The 23,488-nt window shown below is 38.7% G+C and overlaps 1 long non-coding RNA gene across 1 annotated transcript; it reads right to left on the reverse strand.

Annotated features, from left to right (window-relative positions):
* Positions 1 to 655: 655 nt before the first annotated feature.
* On the reverse strand, positions 656 to 12,453 carry LOC118148888 (uncharacterized). Its single transcript, XR_004735938.2, has 3 exons — positions 12,204 to 12,453; positions 1,805 to 1,966; positions 656 to 1,248 (listed from the first exon to the last, which is right to left on the reverse strand). It is a non-coding gene; the product is annotated as an uncharacterized LOC118148888 (long non-coding RNA).
* Between the last annotated feature and the right edge of the window lie 11,035 nt (positions 12,454 to 23,488).

The raw sequence follows: 23,488 nt of genomic DNA on the forward strand, positions 1-23,488 counted from the left end.
AAATTATTTAAGCATGCCTCTTGGTTTCAGCCAACTACATAAATATGTATCTCAGGACTTGAACTTGTAATAAAGTACAGCCTGCCATTTGTGCAAAATTCTGTCTAATCTTAAAATCTGGCAAATACAATGCATAATTAGAAAATGTGCCTGACTATTGGGAAAATGAAACCCATCCACCTAGATTTAGTCAATTTGTTTGCTCCATATTTCAAGAAAATAAATATTTCAAATTCTTTCACAAAAGGAAGGGAAAGCTGCAATGTACTCTGTTCATAAAGGTCAACTTTCTGTAATAAGAAAAGCATGTGCGTTTTGATGTTAGACAGACTTGGGTTCAAATCCTGGCTCTAACATTTACTTACCATATAATATTTGGGTGTTACTTAACTAAGTCAGTTCCCTCATTCTGTAATATGAGGGAATAATAGGGAGGTACTTACCTCAATGAGTTGTTTATGCTGATTATAAAAGATAATATATGAAAATCATCTTATGCATAGGAAGTACTAAAATAAATGGAAGTTATTGTTCATATTCTTAAAAAATCGTAATAATATGCTAAAATACTCTGGTACTCCAGAAGAAAGGAGAAGGACATACCTGAAAAAAAGGCTATAGTTTTTTTTGATGTTATTTGATCTTTCTTCTCCTTTCTCACTGTTATCTGTCTTCTGGAGAAACTGCTGTCTCTCATCTAATGATGAGAATGCCTTCTCAAGACTTCTCATCACCACCCTCCTAACTTCAACATAGCTAATTAATTAACATCCAGATCAATTGACCTAGTAGTACATCCCTTTGATAATATAATTTCTCATGTGAAAAACTTTGGTAATTCCCTATTATATACCAAGTAAAATTGAGACTTCTGAATTTAACATTTAAGGCTCTCAAAAACTTTGCACACATTGCTTTTTATGTCCTATCTTCTCCAATTTATCTACACACACCATATACTCCAGTTAATCCACTCTACTCAGTCTTCTAACCACATTTAATAAGAGGAGCTTAAAAAGAATAAAACAGAAATGCAATAAGGGTGAGCTATTCTTGGTACCCAGTTTAAGGGACATATGTCTAAATTTGATAGCTACTTACAATTTATTTCCCCTACAAAGTAATTCCATTTAGCTCCAAGTTCTGCTTCCTTTTTGTGTTAGGGAACTGTATAGTGTCCATTAGAAATTGGGCTGTGATTATGTGGTCCAAGCGGGGATGCTTAGAATTGAAGTGACTTCGGCATTGCTGGATACAGAGGACAAACAGAGGTCTAAGTGAGGCCTTTAGTCTAGTTTGAGAAAAACAGCTAACTCTACCTAGGAAAATTTTTCAACACTCATAGAAAGGTGGAAAGGTATCTTACATCAGAAAATGCCAAAATCCCATCAGGACATAATAAAGTCAATAGTGAAAGCTCAATGGGCAAGCATTTCCAGTTTGTGGTCAGGGTGACCACAGGTTTTCTCCTCCTGTCTTTCATGATGTCACTTTGATACACATATTATGAAATATGAGCTTTGTTGTGTAATTTTAGGGGTAAGTCTATTGCAAAGAATATTAGGTGCGGATTCATCAAAACCTTGGTTGACATGCACAGCAGCGTCACTGGCTGCCATGGTGAGGGAAGCTCCCATAAAGTCTCAAAAATCTGAAAAACCAATCAGCCTCTTGATTATTTGTGTTCCCAGGGAAACCAGGAAAGTTTCAGCTCTGATGGGCCTAATTTTGTGCTAACAACACTTAGTGTGCACCTTCCCATCTCTATGTGCCTGTTATACCAACCTCCTTCCTATAAACTTACCCTGTGAAAATCCTTCCCAGCTCAATAGTGTATCCTTCATGAAGCTCCCCTTCCTTCCCTACTCCTTTCCTCTGGCAGAAAATGTTTTCTCCTCCAATTCCTACTGTAGATTGTAGCACAATGTTGTAGTTATTTGTTCTCATGTTACAGCCCATTTTATACCTGAAGCAAAAAAAAAAGGGGGGGCAGCAGGTGGAGGTTTTAGCTTTGTAATTTTATTATTTTTCTATAATTCCTAGGGCCTTATATACAGGAAGCACACAGTAAATACTGGATACAAAAATGAATCAAAACAAAATATGTGTTGGTTTCCCAAGTTGCTTCTTAGAATTAGGGAAGATCATCTTTGAATTGCGTCTTGAAGGCTGACAAAAGGACAATGACAAATTGTAGGAGTGGATATAATAGGAAAGTGTTCTCTAGGCAGAGAGAATTCATGTAGCAGGGCAGGGAAATCAGAAACAGCATGACAGCATGGCATGGTTGAGAAACTACAATAAATTTAGCATGGCTGGAATGTGCAATATTTGCTTGTATTTCAGAAGACACTAAAGAACAAGTCTGATGTGCTAAGAGGAATTGTGGAAAATCTTTTGTTGATGAGGAAATGCTGGGCCTGTGATCTGTTTTATATGCCTTTGTGGACTAAAATTATCTTAATAAGGCAGTTTACTCAAAAGAGCTTCCTTTGTGGCTATAGATGCTGTATTCTTCCTTCTTTTTATTCTCCTCAAAAATAGAAAATCACTGGCAGCACTCTTAAATTCTAGTCAGAAACTTGAAATTTTTCTGGAGTGGTTAGTTGGGTTACTCCTAAAAATCTATCATAATTCTAGTACCAGCCTTCTCCAATGCATAAATAAGTTTTGTCTTCTAACTATATTTATAAACCAGTTGTCTAGAATTTGGAAGGCAGACCACTATAGAAAAGATGGCAGTTAATTTCCTTGGCTCATTCATGGTCTTCAGACTTTGGGCTCAGTGATTTCTCTCCACTCCCCTATACTATCTCCCACTTTTCTTTCCTTTTTAACTTCACCTTTCACTAAGCCCCCACACTGTTTGCTGAATGTCACATGCACATGTGCATTTGTACAAAGTACCATTTTATACAAGTAAGATTTGGAAATACTCACTTCCAACCCTCAGTATTTTCAATGTACCAATGGACATAGTCAAAGATTTTGTCATACAAATCATTGTAAATATATAGTATCATGAAAGTATATCTATCCTTTTTCACTTGTACAAATTATTGGCACACTGAGACCAAAGTCTTGGAGGCCCAATACTTGTGAATGTCACTGAAATCCAGTAAATATTAGAAAAATATTAAAGTTGTTTTGGGAGAATCCCAGATGGCCAAATAGGAACAGCTCCAGAGTACAGTTCCCAGCAAGAGCAATGCAGAGGGTGAGTACTCACTGCATTTCAAAACAAGTTTTCACTGCCCACAGAAGATTCCCAGGCCAAAAAGCGCCATGAGTTTTCAGCACAGCTGGTGCTGTGGGTTAGCACACAGAAATGCACACAAATCTGGTTGGCCATTTCAACTGGCACCTGGAACGCCTGGGAGACAGAGCTGCCCATTTAACTGAAAGGGAGGGGGCTCAGACAGGGAGCCAGGTGATCTGGATCAGCAGGTGCCACCCCCACAAAACAAGCAATCTGAAACACTCTGGATTGAGAGTTTCGCTGGACCTGGGATGGTCCAGCGCAGTGGGGGGAAAGGCGTCTGCCACTACTGAGGCAGTCTGCAAATACTGAGGCAGTTCACATAGCAGCTGGGCAGAGCCTGTGGCAGCACAGCAACATCTCTGCGGGCAGACTGTGACCAGACTACTCTGCATGGAGCAGAGCATCTATAAAAAATGGCAGCAGCACATTGGGAACTTATAAATAAAGCCAACCTTCCTAGGTCGGAGCACCTGGGAAAAGAGGCGGTTATGAGTTCTGCTGCAGCAGACTAATACATTCCTGCCCAGCAGCTCTGCATGGAACAGTGGTGCTCCTAGCACAGCACTTGAGCTCCTATAAGGGACAGACTGTCTCCTCAAGCAGCTCCCCAACTCCTGTATACCCAGAGACACCTCATAAAGGAGAGCTCAGGCCAACATCTGACAGGTACCCTTTTGAGACAAAGATAACAGAAGAAGAAACCAGCAGTAACCCTTACTGTTCTGCAGCCCCTGAGGGTGATCCTCAGACAAGCAGAGTTTGGAGTGGACCTGCAGAAGTCCTGCAGCAGAAGGGCCTGACTGCTAGAAGGAAAACTAAGAAAGAGAATGAAATAGCTTCAACATCAACAAAAAAGGATGTCCACTCAGAGACCCCATCCGAAAGTCACCAGCTAAAAAGATCACAGGTAGAAAAAGCCATGAAGATGGGAAGAAACCAGCAAAAAAAGGATGAAAACACAAAAAACCAGAACACCTCTCCTCCTCCAAAAGATCACAACTCCTCACCAGCAAGAGATCAAAGATGGATGGAGAATGAATCTGATGAATTAACAGAAACAGGCTTCAGAAGGTAGGTAATAACAAACTTCTCAGAGCTAAAAGAACATGTGCTAATGCAATGCAAAGAAACTAAGAACCTAGAAAAAATAATAGATGAGATGCTCACTAGAATAAAAAGCTTAGAGAAGAATATAAACTATTGATGGAGCTGAAAAACACAGCATGAGAACTTGGTGAAGCATACACAAGTTTCAATAGCCAAATCAACCAAGCAGAAGAAAGAATATCAGAGATTTAAGATCAACTCAATGAAATAAAACGAGAAGTCAAGAATAGAGAAAAAAGAGTGAAAAGAAATGAACAAGGCCTCCAAGAAATATGGGATTATGTGAAAAGATCTAATCTACATTTGATAGGTATACCTGAATGTGACAGAGAGAAGGAATCCAAGCTGGAAAACACTCTTCAGGATATTATCCAAGAGAACTTCCCCAACCTAGCAAGGCAAGCCACCATACAAGTCCAGGAAATACAGACAACATGACAAAGATATTCTGCAAGAAGAGCAACCCCAAGGCACATGATCATCAGATTCACCAGGGTTGAAATGAAGGAAAAGATACTAAGGGGAGCCAGAGAGAAAGATGGGGTTACCCACAAAGGGAAGCCTACCAGACTCACAGTGGATCTCTCTGCAGAAAACCTACAAGCCAGAAGACAGTGGGGACCAATATTCAACATCCTTAAAGAAAGGAACGTTCAACCTAGAATTTCATATCCAGCCAAACTAAGTTTCATAAGCAAAGGCGAAATAAAATCCTCTACAGACAAGCAATTGGTGAGAGATTTCATCACCACCAGGCCTGCCTTACAAGAGCTCCTGAAAGAAGCACTAAACAAGGAAAGGAACAACCAGTACTAGCCACTCCAAAAACATACTAAATGGTAAAGACCATCAACATAATGAAAAAAAAATGCATCAACTAATGAGCAAAACATCCAGCTAGCATCAAAATGGCAAGATCAAATTCACAAATAACAATATTAACCTTGAATATAAATGAGCTAAATGCTCCAATCAAAAGACACAGACTGGCAAGTTGGATAAAAAGTTAAGACCCACTGCTGTGCTATATTCAGGAAATCTATCTCACATGCTAGGACACACATAGGCTCAAAACAAACGGATGGAGGAAGATTAACCAAGCAAATGGAGAACAAAAAAAAAGCAGGAGTTGCAATCCTAGTCTCTGATAACATGGACTTTAAACCACCAAAGCTGAAAAGAGACAAAGAAGGGCATTACCTGATGGTAAAAGGATCGATGCAACAAGAAGAGCTAATGATCCTAAATATATACACACCCAATACAGGAGCACTCAGATACATAAAGCAAGTCCTTGATGGCCTAAAAAGAGACTTAGACTCCCACACAAAAGTAGTAGGAGACTTTAACGCTCCACTGTCAATATTAGAGAGATCAACAGACAGAAAATTAACAAAGATATCCAGGATTTGAACTCAGATCTGGACCAAGCAGACCTAATAGACATCTACAGAACTCTCCACCCCAAATCCACAGAATATACATTCTTCTTAGCACCACATCGCACCCACTCTAAAACTGACCACATATTTGGAAGTAAGTCACTCCTCAGCAAATGTAAAAGAATGGAAATCATAACAAACAGTCTCTCAAACAACAGGCAATTAAACAAGAACTCAGAATTAAGAAACTAACTCAGAACCGCACAACTTCATGGAATCTGAACAACCTGCTCCTGAATGTCAACTGGATAAACAACAAAATGAAGGCAGAAATAAAGACATTCTTTGAAACCAATGAGAATGAAGACACAACGTACCAGAATGTCTGGGACACATTTAAAGCAGTGTCTAGAGGGAAACATAGCAACAAATGCCCACCAGAGAAGCAAGGATAGATCTAAAATTGACACCCTATCATCAAAATTGAAAGAGCTAAAGGAGGAAGATTAAAAAAAACTCAAAAGCTAGCAGAAGACAAGAAATAACTAAGATCAGAGCAGAACTGAAGGAGATAGAAACACAAAAAAACCCTTCAAAAAATCAATAAATCCAGGGGCTGGTTTTTGAAAATATCAACAAAATAAGCAGACCGTTAGCCAGATTAATAAAAAAGAAAAGAGAGAAGAATCAAATAGATGCAATAAAAAACGATAAAGGGGATATCACCACTGATTCCACAGAAATACAAACTGCCACCAGAGATTACTACAAACAACTCTATGCACATAAACCAGTAAACCTGGAAGAAATGGATAAATTCCTGGACACTCGTACCCTCCCAAGCCTAAACCAGGAAGTAGTTGAAACCTTGAACAGACCAATAACAAGGGCTGAAGTTGAGGCAGCAATTAATAGCCTACCAACCAAACGTACAAAGAGGAGCTGGTAACATTCCTTCTTAAACTCTTCCAAACAATCCAAAAAGAAGAATCCTTCCCAAATCATTTTATGAGACCAAAATATCCTGATACCAAAACCCAGCAGAGACTCAACAATCATCCATGATGAACATCAATGCAAAAATCTTAATAAAATACTGGCAAACTGAATCTACAGCACATCAAAAAGCTTATCCATCACGATCAAGTAGGCTTCATCCCAGGGATGCAAGGCTGGTTCAGCATATGCAAGTCTGTAAACGTAATCCACTACATAAAAAGAACCAAAGTCAAAAACCACATGATTATCTCAATAGATGCAGAGAAGGCCTTCGAAAAAATTCAGCAGCCCTTTATGCTAAAAACTCTCAATAAACTAGGTATCTATGGAACATATCTCAAAATGATAAAAGCTATTTATGACAAACCTACAGCCAATGTCATACTAAATGGGCAAAAACTGGAAGCATTCCCTTTGAAATCTGGTACTAGACAAGGATGCCCTCTCTCACCACACCTATCGAATATAGTATTGGAAGTTCTAGCCAGAGCAATTAGGCAAGAAAAAAAAATAAAGGGTATTCAATTAGGAAAGAGGAAGTCAAATTGTCTCTACTGGCAGACAACATGATTGTATATTTAGAAGACCCTATCATCTCAGCCCAAAGTCTTCTTAAACTGATTAGCAACTTCAGCAAAGTGTCAGGATACAAAATCAATGTGCAGAATCACAAGCATTTCTATACACCAATAACAGGCTAGCAGAGAGCCAAATCATGAGCAAACTCTCATTCACAATTGCTACAAAGAGAATAAAATACCTAGGAATACACCTAACGAGGGAGATAAAGGACCTCTTCAAGGAGAACTACAAACTACTGCTCAAGGAAATAAGAAAGGACACAAACAGATGGAAAAACATTCCATGCTCATGGTTAGGAAGCATCGATATTGTGAAAATGGCCATACTGCCCAAAGTAATTTATAGATTCAATGCTATCCCCATCAAGCTACCAATGACCTCTTCAGAGAACTGGAAAAAAACCACCTTAAACTTCATATGGAACCAAAAGAAAGCCTGCATAGCCAAGACAATCCTAAGCAAAAATAACAAAGCTGGAGGCATCATGCTACCTGACTTTATATTACAAGGCTACAGTAATCAAAACAGCATGGTACTGGTACCAAAACAGAGACATAGACCAATGGAACAGAACAGAGACCTTGGAAGCAATGAATACATCTACAACCAACTGATGTTTGACAAACCTGACAAAAACAAGCAATGAGGGAAGGATTCCCTGTTTAATAAATGATGTTGGGAAAACTGGCTAGCAGTGTGCAGAAAGAATAAACTAGACCCGTTCCTGACACCTTACACTAAAATTAACTCCAGATGGATTAAAGACTTAAACATAAAATCTGACACCATAAAAATCCTAGAAGAAAACATAGGCAAACCCATTTAGGACATAGGCATAGGCTAGCACTTCATGACTAAAACACCAAAAGCATTGGCAACAAAAGCTAAAATAGACAAATGGGACCTAATTAAACTCCAGCGCTTCTGTACAGCCAAAGAAACAATCATTAGAGTGAACTGGCAACCAACAGAATGGGAAAAATTTTTTTGCAATCTACCCATCTGACAAAGGGCTAATATCCACAATCTACGAAGAACTAAAACAGATTTACAAGAAAACAAACAAACCCATCCAAAAGTGGGTAAAGGATATGAACAGACACTTTTCAAAAGAAGACATATATAAGGCCAACAAACGTATGAAAATATGCCCCTCATCACTGATTATTAGAGAAATGAAAATCAAAACCATATTGAGATATGACCTCATGTCAGTTAGAATGGCAATCATTAAAAAATCTGGAGACAACAGATGCTAGAGAGGATGTGGAGAAATAGGAACACTTTTACACTGTTGGTGGGAGTGTAAATTAGTTCAACCATTGTGGAAGACAGTGTGGCAATTCCTCAAGGACCTAGAAATAGAAATTCCATTTGACCCAGCAATCCCATTACTGGGTATATACCCAAAGGATTATAAACAGTTCTATTATAAAGACACATACATACACACATATGTTCATAGTGGCACTGACCTGCAAAGACCTGGAACCAACCCAAATGCCCATGGACGATAGACTGGACAAGGAAAATGTGGCACATATACATCATGGAATACTATGCATTTTTTATGCAGCCATAAAAAATGATGAGTTTGTGTCCTTTGTAGGGACATGGATGAATCTGGAAACCATCATTCTCAGCAAACTGACACAAGAACAAAAAATGAAACATGGCATGTTCTCACTCATAGGTGGGTGTTGAACAATGAGAACACAGGGACACAGGGAGGGAAGCATCACACACTGGGGTCTGTTGCAGAGAGCCATGGGAGGGAGAGTGGGGGGTGGGGAGTTTGGGGAGGGATAACATGGGGATAAATGCCAGATGTAGGTGATGGGGGATGGAGGCAGCAAACCACATTGCCATCTGTGTACCTGTGCAACAATCCTGCATGATCTGTACATGTACCCCAGAACCTAAAGTACAATTTAAAAAAAAACAAAATAAATAAATAAATAATAAAGTTGTTTTTAGATGGAACAGGGACCCCATTTTGGAGCCTACTGTGTTCCTTCCCTCCCTCCTCTCACCACTGCATGGAAATAAAGAAATAAAATTTAATCCTTTCAAAGGAAATTCCAGGAACCTAGCTAGCCCTGCAACCAGTAATTAAAGAAGTACATGAATAACTTGCCAAAAAAAATACAACAAGAGCTTAAACAATAGTCACTCAACTAACATAAGAATCACAATATATTTTGTTTTCTATAGAAACTAAAGACAGTGACTTGACACATGTCCTTGAGTTGTTTGTCAGAAAAACAAGGACCCCCACCCCAGGTGCAAAATACTGACTGCTTTCATGTACATCTCAGACTAGAACCAAAAAATGGATAAAGAAGTCCCAGAAATTCCCTAGCCCTTAACTCACTTCAGCAATCCCCTCACCCTTGCCTTTAAAAACTCTTGCTTGTAAGCTTATCAGGGTGTTCAGGTCTTAAGCATTAGCTGCCTGTTTCCTTGCTTGGCCTTAGCTGCTTGCTCTCCTAAATGCCTTTCTTTCTCCTACTGCAGACCTTTGTGTTGGTGTTTGCCTTTACTGCCCAGAGATAGTGAATAGGTTCAGTGATAGCCTCTGTGTCTGCATCACCTCCTTCAGGGAACTGTAAGTTCTTCAAGACCCTCACTTAAAGTAGGGCATGGCTTTCATTCATTGCTGTAGGCATCACTGTATCTTAATAAAAACTCTACTATGTACTGTGCACTCTGCTAAGCATTTCCCATAAATTATATAAACTTTGATAAGGTAAGTACCACAAATGTGATCTTCATTTTTTGTTGAAACAGATGAATTAAACTTCTCACAGTCAGAAAATTTGTTAGTGGCAGATTCAGAACTTAAATCCAAGTCCGTTGACAACAAACACCATGCTTTTTCATTTTATATTATGTCAAAAGACAACATTATGACAAATTTAGCTTAAAGATCTAGTTGGGTTTTATGATTCTAGAAAGGAACAACACCTCATTCCGTAAAACAGAATGAGTATTCCATTGAGCTGAGCAAAGGAGTTTGGCTGTATAGGCAGAAAAGAGCTGAAGAAAGCAGAAACAGAAAAAAAGCAGATCAGTCATTCCAACATTACTTCCTTGTAAGATTAAAAGAGAGGGGATTTCCTTATTGCTGACTCAGGTTGACTGGAATCTCCTGGGATTTTTTTTTAGAAAAACTAGTGCATTTCAAAGTCAATCATTGACTTTTGCTTCATGTTGTTAAATTATATACTTCACTCTCCATAACCTTCAAGATTTAAAAAAAAACCTATATAAATTAAATTTTAAAACTAGTTTCATAAGACCTTTCTATTGCTTCCTTCCCTTAGTTTTCAAATTAATTTCCAAGACCTTCATTGTTTTGCTTATAAAATTTTGCTTTCAAAACTATATAAAATTATTTTCTTGAAAAAATGTTTAACTTTCCACCTGGTAAAGCCACTTATTTTCATTCAAGGGAGAAATAGCCCTTTATATATTTCATTTGTTTGCCAATCTTGCATCATTTTTTAAAATTACTATTATTTGAGGTAAATAAGCCTTAGTTAATAGGCTTAGCGTTTGCAAACAATTAATTTTACAGATAAAGATAACACTCTGGTATTATCATTGCGCACACTTGACAATGCAAACACATCTATTTGCATACTTATCCTCATATTTTCAAACATATCCTCAGTAGAAGCAGTTCCAGGAAAAACATAGCCTCCCTGGAGTTTATGTTGTTAAGCATTCAGTCTATTCAATAATGCTTTTTTATTAGCCTCTATACAATTTTAACCTCATAATCAAAAGATGCTAAATTATTATTGAAAGTTTATGTCGAGTACTTTGTTCGATATTACAGAATCTTTGGATCTCAGACCTCCTACTACATCATTACCAAAAGCTTAGATAAACTGTCCTTTTAGCAGCTGTGAATCTATAAGGCTCTGCAGCAAATCGATTCTTGCTTCCTCAGAATAAAGGATTCATCTGAGGGGCAGGAAGCAGAGAGAGCGACCAAGGCAAGTTATAGAGCAGGGGTGAAAGTTTATTAAAAAGCTTTAGAGCAGGAACAAAAAGAAATAAAGTGCATTTGAAAGAGGGCCAACCAGGTGACTCGAGAGAGACTCAATTTCACTGTTTGATCTTTGACTTGGGATTTTATACATTGGTATGCTTCTAGGGTTTTGTGTCTCTTTACCACTGATTCTTCCCTTGGGAAGGCTGCCCACATGCCTGATGGCCTGCCAGCGCTTGAGAAGGGCCCAAGTGTGTTTACTGAAATTGTGCACGTGTATTTACTGAAGTTGTGCAGTGTGTTTACTGAAGTTGTTCACATAATAATTTGAGATATTCTCCCCTTACCAGTCAGGTGTTCCTAGAGGAAGGTCATATACCAGTTAAACGCCAACATTTTGCTTCTTAGTGTGCATGCTTGAGCCCACTGTCCCAACTCCTGAGATCTTATCAGGAAGCTGCTAATCACCAGCTTCAGGTGTTTTTTAATCAATTGGGAGACTGCCTGTCCCTGGCACCAGCTACAACCAATTATTATTGTAGAGAGACAGTTTAATAACTGCCTGCCCATCACCATCACCTGTTGGTTGCCTGATATTTCTAGGGGGAGTGGGGTGGACAGGACCCTCTCCTGCTGCTTATGTCTGACTGACTACCTACTCTAACATTTCCCTCCTCAAGAGTCCAAGACTCCAGTTTTTTTTGAAAATGGATGAAGGTTTGTCTTCTATAATTGGTTCCTGCTGACAGAGGGGTGGCAGTGGTTGTTCTATGGGTCTTGGCTACTTGCTAGCTGTCAGGGAAGGGTGGCTCCATGGGTTTGTGAAAGTGGTATTTCACTAAGTCCAAGAGAGACAAGGGTATGGTTTTACCTCTGTCATGTCCCTCTGATGGGCAGTCTAGGGCTTATGTAGAAGAGTGACTCTTTAATATTGACAGGATGGTATCCCTCACTGAGAATCATCTGGAACTTGATGGCCTGAAGGCAAAAGGAGACAAATTGAGTTATTATATTTAGGAGACATGGACCAAAAAGGAGTAAACATAGGAGACTAACAAGTGGACCTAAAAAGGGAAGAACCCAGAGAACCATTTCCAGGTTCCTTCCCAGTTTAACCAACCCTGAGAGGCTTCTTCCCTTAAATGGGAGACTTACTTTACAAGTTGTCTGGTGTTGTCTTGTGCTTTGCCTGATTGATTTAACCTAAAGCAACATTTTTCATCTAAGGCTAAACAAAACTCCCTTTGCTGCCATTAACTTATCTAATCATGGATGATTCTGGAGGACTATGGCTGACAAAGAGTCAATTTGTTTTTGCATGGTTGTAGAGGTTTTAACTGTGGTGTCACCGTTGTTGGCTATTTCCTTTGAAAATTGGCTATAGATCAAGTAGGCTTTTGTGATTCCAACAATTCTGTACTGCCAAGTCCCATGAGAAGAAGAATTAATTGGATAGCCCTCTTCACATTGGACAAAATGGAATGCCTATAGATAGATACCAGAAAAGAAAGATTGCCAGGCTTTATGAACACATCCAGGGATACATAGTGTGTCGTACAAGTTCCAGTCCAGTTAGTGAGGAGGCATTGGTGAACTGATTGGCCAGAAATATGGAATATTTTTCTGATTTTAAGACTAGTAGAGATGTCCAAATAAGATAAGATATTGGTTCTCTTCAGCATAACTGTGGGCATGGCTAACTCCAGATGTCTCCAGGCCTTACCTAGAATTTAATGGCTTTAAAGCAGGCAAGTTGTAGAGTTAACAGTCATAGTAGCAGTTTATGAAGCGTTTAGTAGGCTTAATAACCTTAAAAATTGTACACTTTTTTTTATAAATTCCCTTTATGCCTTACACAAACCCTCTATGACATACTTTGACTTTTGTCTTGTCCTCATTTTAAACAGTCATTTTACTTTATGGCAAGTATTTATCGTACAAGATCCTTTCTCATATAAAATCTCTTTTCATTATAATCTTCATTACCAAAAAATACCTTTTTTACCTTTATAGCCTTTGAATTTAGACAAAAGTTCTTTTTTTTCTGCTAGGAAGTTATAGTTTGTACAACATGTTGCTGTGCAAGTCCAGTGAAGGGGGAACAGACAAGAAGATTATCTGCATATAGAAGTTATTCCCCTCAAGAGATTGCTTATTTAAATTTTTGCTAGGGCTTGTCTGAATAAGTGTGGGCTATTTCAACCCCTAAAATATAACAGTCCAGGTTTAAGTTATTTGTTTAAAATTTAGGTAGCTTTCCTGGGAGAAATAGGGCTATTAGAGAGAAAGATGAACTCAGAGGTTGTATAAATATTAACCTGGCACCCATATTGGAAAGTATATTTTTGCTTCAATAAGGAGTTAGGAATTTAGATATTACTAGGGACTATAGGGACAATGCTAATTGCTCCCTCAATATAAAGGGATGTGAATCTTTTTTTTTGGAAGGAGAGTGTGTCATTTGCCCCCATTACCTGACAGGATATGGAGAAAAGTTGCTTACAGAAGATTAACACAGAGTAGGCAGCTCTTGAACCCTAATGGGAAATTTATAATTTTACTTGCTGCCTCCAGAGTTGCCCTTGGCTTTGTCTTGTTGATGATAATATCTGATTTGGAAGCCCCCCTGGAGCAGAGAGCCCTTTCAGCTCAAGGCCACCAGGGATTGGAATTCTGTCCTGGGGTCCTTTGACCCTCAGAGTAATCCCATTTTCAGTGGCCAAGCTTGAGGAATAGGGGGCAAGCCATGTGGGAGTTTTTCCTGTTTATTCTATTAGGACGGCTTGCCTTCCAGTGGCCTGGGCTATCACACTAATGGCAGTTACCAGAAAGTATATTCTGAAGGCAACCTGGAGCAAGCTGGAGTTCTTGTAAAGTAACCAGTAGTTGTGCCTGCCTCTTGTACCTGCATTTCTCCTTCTCTTTAGCCCTGTCTTCCATGTCCTGATCTTGGTTATAAAAACCTGCAGAGGCTAATCTAAGAACTTCCTGCATAAGGGCACTGAGTTCTAAGGCTGAATTTTGTAATTTTCTCCCAGTTCATTTTTAAGACAAAAAAACCTAATTTGTCATTTTTAAGGTTTGAGGGGATCAAACTTTTCCCAGTTTTTGAGGATGCATCCAAAGAGCATGTTCTGTGGTATGAAGATGTGATTCCCAAAGAGAGAATGGTAATCTCCAAAGAGAGAATGGAGGAACAACAACAACAAAAAAAAAAAAAAAAAAAACAGGAAAAAGAAAGTATCCCCTCTTATCTCCCTATTATCTTTTTTGAACAGGGCATCCCCTATTTGTCCTTAAGGTTCCAGAATGACCCGGTTTTACCAGGTGCCCTTAATCTGGAACCCATCTCATCACAATTACCCACTTAGAGGCAATACCAGAGCAAACAGGAGCCCCATAGTCATCCTTGGGATTCCAGAATGAACTGGTCTTACCAGATACCCCTAACCTTGCCTTTATCTCTATTCTTATGATAATCTGTTTTATGCTTATAGTCTGGGACCAGCCTCATCTCTCCTACGGGTACTTTTTTATTTTTTTTAGATAAGAGCTCCCTCTGTAGTCCATGTTGGAGTACAGTGGTACGATCTGCAACCTGCACATCCCAGGCTCAAGCAATTCACCTACCTTGGCTTCCTGAGTAGCTGGGACTACAGGGGCATGCCACCAAGCCTGCCTACTTTTTTGTATTTTTTTGTAGAAATGGGATTTTGCCATTTTGCCTAGACAGGCCTCAAACTCCTGAGCTCAAGTGATCTGCCCCGTTGGCCTCCCAAGGTGCTGGGAGTACAGGTGTGAGCCACCATGCCCAGCCCCTATGGATACTTTTATCTCTTCTGCCTATGGCCTTGGGCTGGCCTATATCCCTGTCTCCATGACCTTATAGTGACTCTCACTCAAAGAATTCCAGCAAAATGATTATCTCTTTTCTCAGATTCCTATTTCCTATGTTCTTTAAGTAGACATGAAGTCTATTTTTCAGCCAAGTGCCACAAGAGGGCTGGACTTCCCTCCCTTCTAATATGACCTTGAAAGCCCTTATGCAAATTGAGAAGGGCATAGAAGTGTTTAGAGGAAGGGAGAAAAAAATTCTATTTGGAGTTACTTATCCTCCTGGGATAACATGCAGAACAAATACTTAAGCAGACACAGCAATCCCTCTGCTATGGAAGGAAGTGGGAGGAAGCGAGAGGGATATTCATGGAAAGTCTCCACACACTTGCAGAAACAGTAGCCCCTGGATTGAGAGGGCAACATTTATTCACCCTATTGACATAAAGGAACAACCTCTAGAGGACTTGGGGCCTGAGATAAGGGCTGGAAAGTGGCAAAGGAAAAATTTTCCCTCCTCCCAAAAGGGTGCAAGTAGGCAGAGTCCTTAAAGAGGCCACAGAGTGAGGCCCTATGCAGGCGGACAAACCGCTTCAAAAACCACATAAAAACTTGGCCCTGGAGCATCACAGGGATGAAAAGCTTATAGTAAGTCATAAGGAGCTGGCAGAACAGGGGTTCTGATTCCAATTTGTGTCTGTCCCAAAAATAAACCAACAATGCCTGCAAGGGAGCCTGTTTCTTTGCTCCTGCACAAACAGCAAGAGCCATGGGCACAAGAATAACAGAGAATGTACGTTTCAGGCCAAGAACAAAGTCATGTAGCATACAAAGTCAAATTAGAAAAGAGGCAGACTTGCTCCCAAGGAACACGCTCTGGCAGGTGCACAAGGTCATTTTAGAGTACACACAGAGAAAACAGGAGAGTAGGTGGTGTGTATTTTTGGGAAAGAGCCAATTTTAGTTGAAAAAGCAGAGGAAACCCCATACATTGAATGATCTCAGCTTTAGTCCTGCCATGCTCACAGGCCTCCTGTCTAGGAGGGCCATTAGTGTCTAAGGCTTACTCAGTGTGGACCACAAGGTCTTTCCCACCCCAACAAGCCACCCATCATGGTGAGCTGCCAGATCAATGGGGGACACAGAGCAGCTGTGGCTGAGAGGAATCATTCTCGGGGTTGGCTAGTAAGCAGGAGAGCAAAAAGGGAGAAGAAAACCACGTACGAGTCTTGAACACATCCAGCCAAAGAGGGTAAGGTGTAGAGGTGTCTTACCACCAGAAAATGTATCCAAGTTGTGTCCCACCAAGGTATGTTAGCAGCAGCTAATACATACAGGTCTGAAACAACTCAGTTCTTGCCTCCTCAGAGGAAAGAATTCATCTGAGGGGTAGAAGGCAGAGTAAGAGACCAAGGCAAGTTTTAGAGCAGGAATGAAAGTTTATTTAAAAAAAAAAAGTGTTAGGCTGGGCACCATGGTTCATGTCTGTAATCCCAGCACTTTGGGAGGCTGAGGTGGGCAGATCATCTGAGGTCAGGAGTTTGAGACCAGCCTGACCAACATGGAGAAACCCCATCTCTACTAAAAATACAAAATTATCTGGGTGTGGTGACACATGCCTGTAATCTCAACTACATTTGAATCTGGGGGAGGCAGAGGTTGCAGTGAGCTGAGATCCCACCATTGCACTCCAGCCTGCACAACAAGAACAAAACTCCATCTCAAAAAACAACAAACAAAAAACAAAAAGAAATAAAGAGGTTTTAGAGGAGGATCAAAAGGAAGTAAAGTAGACTTGGAACAGGGCCAACCAGGTGACTTGAGCAATCCAGGGCACTGTTTGGCCTTTGAGTTGGGTTTTACACATTGGCATGCCTCTGGAGCTTTGCATCTCTTCTTTCCTAATTCTTCTGTTGGGGTTGGCTGCCCACATGCACAGTGGCTTGCCAGCACTTGGGAGGGGCTGCCTGTGCAGTGTGTTTACTGAAGTTGTGCACAGGCTCATTTGAGGTGTTGTTCCCTTGCCTGTCAAGTGTTCCTAGAGGAAGGTCATAAACCAGTTAACTCTGCCATTTCTCCTCTTAGTGCACATGCTTGAGCCCACTCCCCCAAATCCTGAGCTCTTATCAGGAAGCTGTGAATCACCAGCTTTAGGTGTTTTCTATTCATTAGGAGTCTGCCATTCCCTGGCATCAGTTGTGACCAATTATTATTTTAGAGAGACAGTTTAACAACTGCCAGACCATCACTTGATGGTTGCCTGACACTTCTTGGTTGGGGGGTACTCTCCTACCCTGTTCATGCCTTCCTAGCTATCTACTCTAATAGTCCTATCCCCAAATCGTATTTACTTTTCTTTATCAGCCATTAGGACTATGCCTCCACAGACATGTCTTTGTTGTTGTTTTTCGTTTTGTTTTGTTTTGTTTGAGACAGAGTCTCACTCTGTCACCCAGGCTAGAGTGCAGTGACACAATCTTGGCTCACTGCAGCCTCTACTTTCTGGGGTCAAGTGTTTCTTATGCTTCAGCTGCCGAAGTAGCTGGGATGACAGGCATGTGCCACTGTGCCCAACTAATTTTTGTATTTTTAGTAGAAATAGGGTCTCACCATATTGCCCAGGCTGGTCCTAAACTCCTGACCTCATGTGATCTGCGTGCCTCAGCTTTCCAATGTGCTAGGATTACAGGTATTAGCCACCTGCCCAGCCCAGACATGTCTCAAAGAGAAAAACAGAGGCTGGACATGGTGGCTCATGCCTGTAATTTCAGCACTTTGGGATGCTGAGGCGGGCAGATCACAAAGTCAGGAGATTGAGACCATCCTGGCCAACGTGGTGAAACCCTGTCTCTTCTCAAAGTACAAAAATTAGCTAGGCATGGTGGAACATTCCTGTAATCCCAGCTACTCAGGAGGCTGAGGGAGGGGAATTGCTTGAACTGGGAAGTCGGAGGTTGTAGTGAGCTGAGATCATGCCACTGCACTACAGCCTGGTGACAGAGTGAAACTCCATCTTAGAGAGAGAGAGAGAGAGAGAGAGAGAGAGAGAAAGAAAGAAAAAATGATTATCATCATTTCATTTATTGCTTTTTTTCACAGTGTTTAACAGTAACCACTTCTAACAGATTTTCAGAGATTTTTTTAAAAATTCATGATCTGTCTATTTCAGGATAGGCATGGGTCTAAATTGTCAGTCAAATCTTTGGCGGTGGCTAAAATGAAAGGACAAACAGCAACTCACCTTCCTTTTCTATTCTGACCTACACAAATACTTCTTTTCTTTCTTTATCTATACAGCTATTCTAAGTATGGATAACTGCTGGTGGCCTTCTAACACGGTGTGATCCTACCCAGGAGGCTTCACCAGTCAAATGAAGTGGTAACAACTACCTAATCTTGATTACACATCTAAAAATTTCTAAATGTCAAGTATGAAAACCTGAAACGAAGAAATAATTAGTAAAGCATGTATCTCTAATTATTTTATTTTGAAACTCAGCTTTCACTTCTCAAAACTTTCCTCAATTTTTTAATACAAGGTTACTTCCTTAGTAAGATGTTATATAATACAACTTTAAAATTAAGAAGTAATATTATGCTTAATTGTGAAAAACTAAAATTGAAATCAGGGTGAGAGAAGTATGCTAATTATCATCACTAGCAGTAAACATTATCTTACAAGTGTTAGCCAACACAGTTAAATAAGTAATTGAAAATAAGAATATAAATAATATAAATATGAAAATGGAAGAAATAAAATGGTAATTATTTACAGATGATATGACAGTCTATCTGGAAACTGAAAAGTTATCTATTGAAAAATCATTAAAATAGTAAGGTGTGTATTCATGAAAATAGTTTACAAAATTAATATGCAAAATCATTACCTTCCCTTCACAGATATCTCCACAACTTTTATGCATAATGTATTTCTGAAAGACACTACCAAGGCCAAACAATGAATGTACACAATAAAGAGAAGGTAGACTATGGAATATAACATAAAAACTTTTATGAACATATTAAATAAAGGTATTTCCTCTGGCTCCTAAATTCCTTCTTTCACAGTAGGAACTGAAAAGGAGTCATGGCACGTCTATGATACCTCATGGTCAAAATTTATGAGTCTTTTTTAAACATCAACTTTTCTCATTATTGTATCATTATCTTAGATATGTGTCTTCTATCCACAGGAATTCAGAAGCATATTTATTTGGTAATACCTTCACTGAAACTTAACCTAGTATTAGAGCTGAAGAGAAGAATAGCTTTACTAAGCCTGAAGTCACAAGATAATTATAGAATCCCCATTTATAGCTCACTGTTTTGATACATTCTTTAATGCTATCTTTCCAACATTTAATATATTCCTTTTTTGTTCATTTTCATCACAATTAAACAATAATTGCATATAGACAATGAGTACTCAGTTGAGGCTGGTTTGAGCTGTTTGGCAAGTCTATTTTAATTTTTCCTCAATTGTAACTAATTTTAGAAGACCTGTGATTCTTATCACTAGTATTAGCATATTTATTTTCCAATTTTCCCAGTAATTTTCTTAAAATGCTATGGAGAAAATACAATATATAGTCAAGTATTTCTACAAACATAGACCCAAAAATATCCAGACTGCAAAATTCAACGACTAGCTGTCAAGGGGCAGGTTAGCGTTTCAAATAGCTTGTGTGTTTATTAGCTGAGAGATGAAGACTTAAATTTGGCAAATGAAAAACAGTTTAGAAGTAGTATTACACTTTATGATATTCAAATGTGCAAGTTGCATGAGACAAAGTCACAAAAGTTGAAAATGATTACAGAGACAACATTTTTTTAATTACTAAAATAGCAATAGAAAAGGTTAAGAATTTAGGAATAAATTTGTTCCAGTTATCTATTGTTACATGTTAAATCACCTCCAAATTTAGTGGCTTACCAAAACAATGATCATTTGGTTGTCTCTTATAATGTCTTAGGCCCAGGCACTCAGAAAGGACTCAGCTCCAAGACTTTGGCTTAGGGCTTCCCTTGAAGTTGAGGTCAGATAGTGGCTGAAATTGAAGCAGCAGGGCTTCCTCCAAAGTTGGCAGCCTCAAGGCAATTTGCAATCAGGCTTCTTACATGGCAACCATAGACCTTAAGAGAGAGCATTCCACCTTTAAAAAGTGAAATCTGTTTTATAGCCTAGCAGTGGATGGAAATGAAAAGTATTTTATGTCATAAAAAGCATACCTCTGAAGTCATGAAGAATCACTTCCATTGCTTTCTTTTGGTTGTGAGTGAGTTGCAAACCCACCCAGATTGAAGGAGAAGAGAATTTGACTTTACCACTTTACCTCCTGATGGAGGCAAGGCAAGAGTTGCAAGGTATGGTGAATATATTGCAATTTTCTTTGGAAAAAAAACTATCACCCACCAAATCTGCAATGAACTATGCAGAACCCACACGGAAAGAACCATATAAACTTAAAGTAAGTTTAAAAAGAGAATATTAATAATCATATTTTAAAATGTTTAATGCCAATAAGAAATTTCAAATTAAAACAATGATGAGATACTACTACAGGCCTCTTAAAATGGTCAGAATTCAACTAACAACACTAAATACTGACAAGGATGTGGAGCAACAGGAACTCTGATCCATTGCTGGTGGGAAGGCAAAAGAATGCAGCCAGTTTGAAAGACAGTTTGGCAGCTTCTTTCAAAACTAAACATATTTGTATCCTATGATCCAGCAATTGATAGGGGTATATGAGAACTCTCTAAACTTTCTGCCCAATTTGCTATGACCCTAAAACTGCTCTAAAAAATACAACCTATTATTTTTTTAAGACAATGAGAGGGAGAAGATACAGGTTGACAGATGTTCTTGAGTGGTAGAACATACCATATCACAAGACACCACTGTCCCCAAAGTAAATTTATCAGTTTAATACGATCTCAATCTAAACTCTAATGGGATTGTGTTTTGAAACTTGACAAAATGATTTTAAAGTTGGTATTGAAGAGTAAACTGTTAACCTGAGGACTTAAAGAGTCAAAGGCCAGAGGAAATGACAAACTTCCTAGGAGTGCTGTGAGGATTGAAGGAATCAGCAGAGGTAGAGCACTTGGAAAACGTCTGGAGTAGAACAAGGGCTCAGTAAATCTTAACCATTATTGGACTGAAAAAAATATATATGATTACTCCTAATATAATTCTTCTCAAGGTAGAAAACAGAATGAAAATGACTTGAGGTGAAATATATGAGACGAATGTATGCTATAGTTAAAGAAAGGAAATAAATGATTTGGTAAGTAGAGGGAGAAGTGAAATCTAGAGGATCAATTTTAAGATAAAATAAAACCATATCTGTGCGCTATGTGTGTGAGTCTGTGAGAAGAGAAAATATGATCATATGTGAGAGTTAAGGGATAATTTCTGAATTCCTTCCCTTGAATAGGAAATAGGGAATAAGATATATGAGTATAGTGCACAAGCGGAGGAATAGTCCTGGCCTAGCAGTTTATTCTTACTCTCGTGAGAGGGAACTAGTTATATGGATACAGTTGCTAGTAGGAAGGTATGTAGTCAAGCCTGGTAGATCAGATTCCCCAGACACCGCATGCTAACAACCTCCCTAAGTAATTGTTATTCTTCATAGAGTTTGACAATCACTGCTCTATACAAACACATTCATGTATGAGAAACTGAGGATTAAGAAAACAAAAATAATTGTCTAAGATTGAATAACTCTTTTGTAGCATCATCAGGACGAACTTCCAGCCTTTTTTGTTTGCACTATACAAACACTAATAAAGTGAAACTGAGTTTTATAGAGAGTTAGTAAAAGTTCTTCTATAACCATGTAGTCATTTGATCTTAATACGGACAATCTACTTCAAATTTTCCAGCTTTTACAATTCCCTGTGAAATATGACACTAAGTTAACAGTATTAAAGCCTAAATTGAAGACTGTCTCAAAATCCAAACACACAAATAAAAATAGTTTCCTACATTTTTATACAAAATAATGCCATTTGAAATTTTTGTTCAGCACAACCCATCTTTGTAAAAAATAAGACAAAATAAAAACTTCTGCAGTGTCATTTATTAAATCTTGCTGATTGGTTTAGAACATAATTTTCTAATTATTTACTAGAATATTTTTCCTGAGCTATAGATTGAATTCGTGACTTTCATTATCTCACTGTCTTAATTAAGTTCACTCAGAGGAATTTCTTTCCTCATGGATTAAAAGCATGTATGCCTAACAATACGTTGTTTGTTTTTTCCTTCAACTTTTAAGTTCTGGGGTACATGTGCAGAATGTGCAGATGTGTTACATAGGTAAATGTGTACCATGGTGGTTTGTTGCACAGATTAACCCATCACCTAGGTATTAAGTCTAGCATCCATTAGCTATTCTCCCTGATGTTCTCCCTCCTCTCACCCCACTCCACAGGCCCCAGTATGTGTTGTTCTTCCTGTGTGTCCCTGTGTTCTCATCCTTTAGTTCCCACTTATGTGAGAATATGCAGTGTTTGGTTTTCTTTGCCTGAATTAGTTTGCTAAGGATAATAGCTCCCAGCTCCATCCTTGTCAATCCAGTTCCTTTTTATGGCAGCACAGTATTCCATGGTATATATGCAGCACATTTTCTTTACCTAGTCTAACATCAATAAGTATTTGGGTTGATTTCATGTCTTTGCTATTGTACATAGTGCTGAAATAAACATAGGCATGCACGTGTCTTTATAACAGAATAATTTATATTCCTTTGGATGTATACCCCATAATGGAATTGATGGGTTAAATGGTATTTCTGCTTCTAAATCTTTGAGGAATTGCCACACTATCTTCCACAGTGGTTGAACAAATTTACACTCCCACTAACAGTGTAAAAGTGTTCCCTTTTCTCTGTAACCTCATCAGTATCTATTGTTAAATGACTTTTTAATCATTGCCATTCTGATGGGTGAGAGATGGTATCTCATTGTTATTTTGATTTTCATTTCCCTAATGACTAATAATGTTAAGCTTTTTTAAAATATGTTTGTTGACTGAATAAATGTCTTCTTTTGAGAAACTGCATGTTAGCATGCAGTTTGAGAAGAGTCTTTTCATTGCTCATGTTTTAATAGGGCTGTTTTTTTTTCTTGTAAATTTGTTTAAGTTCCTGTGGACTCTGGATACTAAACCTTTGTCAGATGGATAGATTGCAAAAATTTTCTCCTATTCTGTAGGTTGTCTGTTCATTCTAATTATACTTTCTTTTGCTGTGCAGAAACTCTTTAGTTAAATTATATTTCATTTGTCAATATTTGCTTTTGTTGCAATTGCTT

The sequence above is a fragment of the Callithrix jacchus genome, chromosome 17 (genome assembly GCF_049354715.1).
Source record: "Callithrix jacchus isolate 240 chromosome 17, calJac240_pri, whole genome shotgun sequence".
Lineage (NCBI taxonomy): Eukaryota > Metazoa > Chordata > Mammalia > Primates > Cebidae > Callithrix > Callithrix jacchus.